This window comes from Phoca vitulina, unplaced genomic scaffold (genome assembly GCF_004348235.1).
Source record: "Phoca vitulina isolate PV1807 unplaced genomic scaffold, GSC_HSeal_1.0 scaffold10, whole genome shotgun sequence".
Taxonomy (NCBI): Eukaryota; Metazoa; Chordata; class Mammalia; order Carnivora; family Phocidae; genus Phoca; species Phoca vitulina.
In genome coordinates this window covers 24,222,532-24,228,325 of record NW_022589713.1, presented here as the reverse complement: position 1 = coordinate 24,228,325, position 5,794 = coordinate 24,222,532, and the positions used below count along the sequence as shown (strand labels likewise).

General features: G+C 44.6%; 2 non-coding genes across 2 annotated transcripts; both read right to left on the bottom strand.

Annotated features, from left to right (window-relative positions):
• Nucleotides 1-2,272: 2,272 nt before the first annotated feature.
• Nucleotides 2,273-2,344, bottom strand: TRNAC-GCA. The gene has a single exon. It is a non-coding gene; the product is annotated as a tRNA-Cys (tRNA).
• A 2,591-nt stretch (nucleotides 2,345-4,935) lies between these two features.
• Nucleotides 4,936-5,007, bottom strand: TRNAC-GCA. The gene has a single exon. It is a non-coding gene; the product is annotated as a tRNA-Cys (tRNA).
• Between the last annotated feature and the right edge of the window lie 787 nt (nucleotides 5,008-5,794).

Sequence of the window (5,794 nt, the reverse complement as noted above, 5' to 3'; positions counted from 1 at the left end):
ATAAAACATGCACCCACGTGTACAAACACCATCACATTTAACAGACAATAGTTAACGAAAGATGGTAGTAAAGATCCAACCAAACTTTATTCTTTGATACATTCTTTGACATATGCTTAAAGTTTTATACAATAAAGGTATTTTGACTTTATAATGGGTAAATGTCATGTGGACAGTTTTAGAAAGGGAGGCAGAGTAGTAAGCATTTCTTTCTCAAAGTAAAACAATGCTGCAAAAAAATTAGTGTTCTATGTTTTACTTGATGGGCATGAAGTTGTCTACTTCAACAAAAGTTTGAATCTTTTAAGGGATTGTTTAGAAAGCATCAATAAGCCATTTTTTTCAATGTGAGAGGTATAATTCTTGCCTTATACTAAAATCAGTTTCCAAATGATTTAAGAATATACCTTGTTTATGTATCTTGCTTCATTTACTCACTCACTCAATTAGCCAATAGTCATTATTCATCAAATACTTTCTGAGCCCTGACAATGGACAAGGTACTTACCAGTCACTGGTGATAACAAGAAGAATCAAAAAGAATTGCTACCAGCTAGGGGCCCACACTGGAGTAGGCAAGATCAGTTATGGCAGTAAAAGTTAATACTCACTAAGCATCCAAATGCTTTCTTAACCTTTTCCAGCCTCCATTGCAATGAAGTGGGGACCATGTGACTAGTTCTGTCCCGTGAACTGTGAGCTGAGGGGTGGTGCGTCTCGCCTGGGCTAAGGCAGCAGGCATGCAACTCCTCCGACTCTCACTACCCCTGGAGCGATGACCCTGGAGGCCACATATTGCTTGATGACCTAGCTACAAGAGGGTGAAGGACCACCAGACCTGCTCCAGATCTTGCATGGATAAGATATAAATCTTCCTTGTGTTAAGCTCTTGAGATTTCAGAGTTCTCACCACACTATTGCCAAGGTTAGCCTAATACATAGACATATAAACAGTCACGCTGGACCACGTACTAGCATAAACAAGAGGTAAATTCAATGCACTATTGAAACAAAGGAAAGGTGAATTAACTAAGCTGGAGCTGCCACTTACGCTTTCGATACTAAGTCATAATACCCACGTGGAGGAACAGCTTTCCCCACGGCCCGGACTGAGTGCAGACCCTTTTCTTTTTCTAGGATCCACAAAAAAAAAAAAAAAAAAAAACCTGACAATCTTCTGGGTTATTGTTATCTAGTAGATATACCAGAGAAGCCCATCCAAATACACTGACGCCAAAATCCAAAGAGACCCACCAAGTGATGTGCTTCATTCTGTGAGGTATCTCACTTTAGAAGGCATATCCCGACAAGCCTCAGCCATTGTACTTTCAAATTTTTACAATGTAGCAGACTCCTAAATTTTTGCAGGGCTTTTCTTCTACCCCTAATAAGAGAGGACAACAAGGGCACATGACCTTTGTGATATTTTCCCCCAAAATCCATAAACTCAGTGTAATCATGAGAAAACACCAGACAAACCCAAAATGAGGGGCATTCTACAAAATATCTGACCAGGACTTTTCAAAAGTGTTAAGATTATAAAAACAAACAAAAAACAACACAAGGAAAGACTGAGCATCTGTCAGAGACTGAAGGAAACTAAGGAGCCATGATAACTCAAGGCAATATGGTATCTTGGATTGAATCCTGGAACAGAGAAAAAGATGTTAGTGGAAAAATTGGTGACATCTGAATGTCGTCTAAGATTTGGTTAATAGTGTTGCATCGATGTTTATTTCATAGTTTTGATTAATGTGCCGTGGTTATGCAAGATGTCAACATTAGGGGAAGCTGAGCAAAGGGTATACGGGACCTCTCTATATTATCTTTACAACTCTTCTGTAAATCCAAACTAGTAAATGGGTAAAAGTTTGGAGAAAGGAAGATAGAAAGGGTCTGGTTAATAAGATTGAATATTCAGAAAGGAAAAATAAAGGGTCTGTGAGAAAGTCCACGTGTGCGTGTGTGTATGTTTGTCTGTTGGTGAGTCTGTGTGATGCTGTGTGGGTCCGGGTGTGTGTATGTGGTCGGGGGACATCTGGTGTGTGGGGTGTGTGTATATATGTCTCTGGGTGGATGACTGTGTTTATGTGTGTATATGTTGGCAGGGGGTGAATTTATATGCACACAGCTCTACTGTGGGGAATTAACAAGCTAAGGGACTTGCATGAGAGTGAGCACAGCCTCAAATTTTGAGCCCCTAGGCACCTTGCTTGCCTCACACTAAACCCAGTGTTTTAAAAAGGCTGCCAAGAAGAGCAAAAGACCACAGAGGGGGCACCTGGATTTGAACCAGGGACCTCTTGATCTGCAGTCAAATGCTCTACCACTGAGCTATACCCCCTGATGGCAATAAGCTTCACATAAACACTTATTTCCCTTTTATGAGTTATATCATACTTCATAAATACCTTTTACAGCTGAGATTTTCTTGGATTTAAACTCATCCTCAATTCCCTTCCAGCCACACACCAGCTCCTACTTTTCCCAGAACATATATGCTTGTTCTCTTCCTAGCGCCTAAAGCTCAATGTAATTCTCAGTATAATTTTCCAGTTTTTAAAATACACTACTGACTGCCCAGAAATCTCTGGACACATCTACAGATGTTTTCCCCCCACCCTCACATCGATGAATGTTTAAGTATTGGGTCACCAACGAGTATTGGACAGGGAGGGCACCTTAACTGGGTATCCAGAAACTTCAGAGGTCCAGGTCTAACTCTGAAATGATAAGCAAATGTTGTGTATGTCATATTTACACATATCAAGAGGATATTGTGTATGTTTTCATCAGATTTTCAAAGGGGACTTCATCCAGGATGAACTGTCATAGTTTACAGTCAAACAACAACAAGGTATTCCAAAGTCCAAAATTCACCTTTAATACCTCTGAATCCTATTCCCTTCAGTTCCAGTCTGAGGATTTTTAATCTTGTGTATCTCTGAGACTGAGAAGAAAGGTCAAGAGAATCTCTGCCATTGCAACAAATCCTCCCTGAAGAGGCCTGTCGCCTCCATGAAGCTGAGGAGCAAAGAGCAGCTGAAGCCTCAGCTCACCAGCTCTCGGGGGACCAAGATGCCCATTCGCAGCCGCTCCCCTCTGAGGCCTTACAAAAACCTCAGATTTCATACCCGGTGTGCCCCAAAACAAACGTGCCACCTCCTGCCCAAACCTGCACCTCTTCCTAATTTTGCTTTGTTGTCATAATAACAGCTCATATTTACCGGACATTTGGTATGTGCCAGCCATGGTAGTAAAGGTTCCACCCACAACTTCCCAGGGGATCATTACAAAAATGCTATAAAGTAGGTATTAATATTAGCATATGGATTTTGCAGGTAGGGAAACTGAAGCACAGAGTGGTCACACAGCTAGGAGGTGCTGAGGCCAGGATTCCAGTGTAGGCTCGGGGCTCAGCGCCAGGCCTGCCTCCCTAACCATATGATCAGCCTCCTCCCCATCTGGGTTGGTGACACCACCGTGTTCTCCATCATTTGGTCAGAACACTGACAACCGTGGGCTTCTCTCACCTTCTCTTCTCCAGCTCCAGTTCATCGCTGGGTATTACTGATTTTAGCTCTGACGTCACTTAGGTCCATCCCCACCCCTACACTGGCAGTGAATGGCCTCCCAGCCTCCACTGCTCACAGCCGCCCCATTTCCTGCTCCCAGAGCAGCCTGCTTAAAATGGAGTCTATCTGGGTCACGGCCCTTTAAATGCCTTCCCCAGAAGCTCCAAGTCTCAGCGCGACAGGCAGGGTTGTTTTCATGTGGATCCCTATCTGCCTCTTCAACTTCATCTTCTGACACTCCCAAATCTTGTTGTGTTCTCCAGCTGCTGCCACCTGCATCCGTCTGGCCCCAGCCTTGGCCCAGGCAGCCTAGTGGGCTGCAACTCAGCCGCCACTCCCCGTGCCCCTTCCTCCACTCTACGCTCTGTCCTGGGAGATAATATTCATCTTTGAAACTGTGATTTGCCATCAGCAACCCAAGGAAGCCTCCCTTACCCTTCCCTCCCCAGAGGGACAGCGTCACTGCCTCCTCTGCATGCCTGTCATTGGCGCAGCTCCCTGCACATCCCATCCCTCTGCACTTTGCAGCCCTGCTTCCTGGTGGAGAGCACACTGAGACCAGGGCTGTGCCTTAGTCACCTTGGGGTTCCCGCTTGGCACAGTCCTGCCTCATAGTCGGCATTCTGTGTGTTGTTCAGGCCCCTCTAAAGACACAGCATGGCCTGGGCTGTGGGCAGGGGTTAGACTCAGACTTAGGTCTGACCTCTGGCCCACACCCGGGTCCTGAGTGAAGGCACCCGCGGTGGGAGTGCGGGGCTACAGGAAAGGAATGGGGGGTGGAAAGGCAATAGAAATTCCTCGAGCTTTAGAGCAGGAAAAGAGTGCAGCTCCCTAAACTTCAGGCCCTTTCTTGCTCACCCCTAGCAGTGTTCTATGAATGAAGACTTACTTTCCCCAGGGCACTGCACAGTGTGAGCATGGTCACTAAGTCGCTGGGTTGACCCTGCAGCCCAAAGATTCTAAAACTGGATGGACAGTCCTGGCACCTTGGGAGCATTACTAAGTGGAATTTTGTCACAAAACTTTTACCACTAGAACGGTACGAGTAGCATCATGAAGTCATTGAGGCCATGTGCTCTGAGTCCAAATCCTAAACCTTCTCTTTGTAGATTTTTGACCATTAGCCAATTACTGCGTGTCTCCAAGTCTGTCTGTCTCCTCATGTAAAATGAAGATATTGATGGTATGGTATGTATCTTATAAAATTTGGGAGGGAAATTGAGGAGATAATTGATGCAAAGAATTCAGACTGGTGCCTGGCATATGCACAAAGGACATTAGTTATTATTCAGCCACGGGTTACAGAAAATAATAGAGCCAAAATCAATCCATATTCTTCTGAAGCAAAATTTGAGTGTGCAGGGGGCACCTGGATTTGAACCAGGGACCTCTTGATCTGCAGTCAAATGCTCTACCCCTGAGCTATACCCCCAATGATATAAGCTTGTTTTTATAGTCTATCTCTCTCTCAGCACTCTGGTTCTGAAACCTCCAATGACTCAGGGGAGCTATAATTAGAGAGAATGCTGCCTGGAAGGCGTCTGGGCATTACAAGCCTTAGAAGAAGTTTATTATGAAAAAACGACAGGACTCCTGAAAACTAAGCTCTCGGAGCCCAGAAACTCTTCTTAGACTTCCCAATACCCAGAGCCTGCCTGCCCACCCCATCTCACATAAAGTGAATCTCAGTGCCAGGTAAAAATCATCAGGGTTTCCACAAATGGCAATATCAACATAATGCCGATGACTGGATCCCTGTCACGCTTCCTTTACGGCTGGGGCTCCTAGCAACTGAGATTCTCATTCCTCTTCATGACTTCACAGAACTGAGCTCATAACTGCCCTCAATAGGTATTTGTTACATTAAATTGATTCTGGAAAAAAAAATATGTATAGATAATGATTGGTGTGAGATAGCTTTTCCAAGCCATGACTGTAAGATGATTTTAATCTTACAAAAACAGACGGTCAGCAAGTTACATTCTTATGTAACATAACTTGCCTGGAGGGGTACCTGGGTGGCTCAGTCGGTTAAGTGTCTGCCTTCAGCTCAGGTCATGATCCCAGGGTCCCGGGATCGAGCCCCACATCGGACTCCCTGCTCAGCGGAGAGCCTGCTTCTCCCTCTCCCTCTGCCTGCCACTCTGCTTACTTGTGCTCTCTATCTCTGTTAAATAAATAAATAAATAAATAAATAATCTTAAAACAAACAAACAACC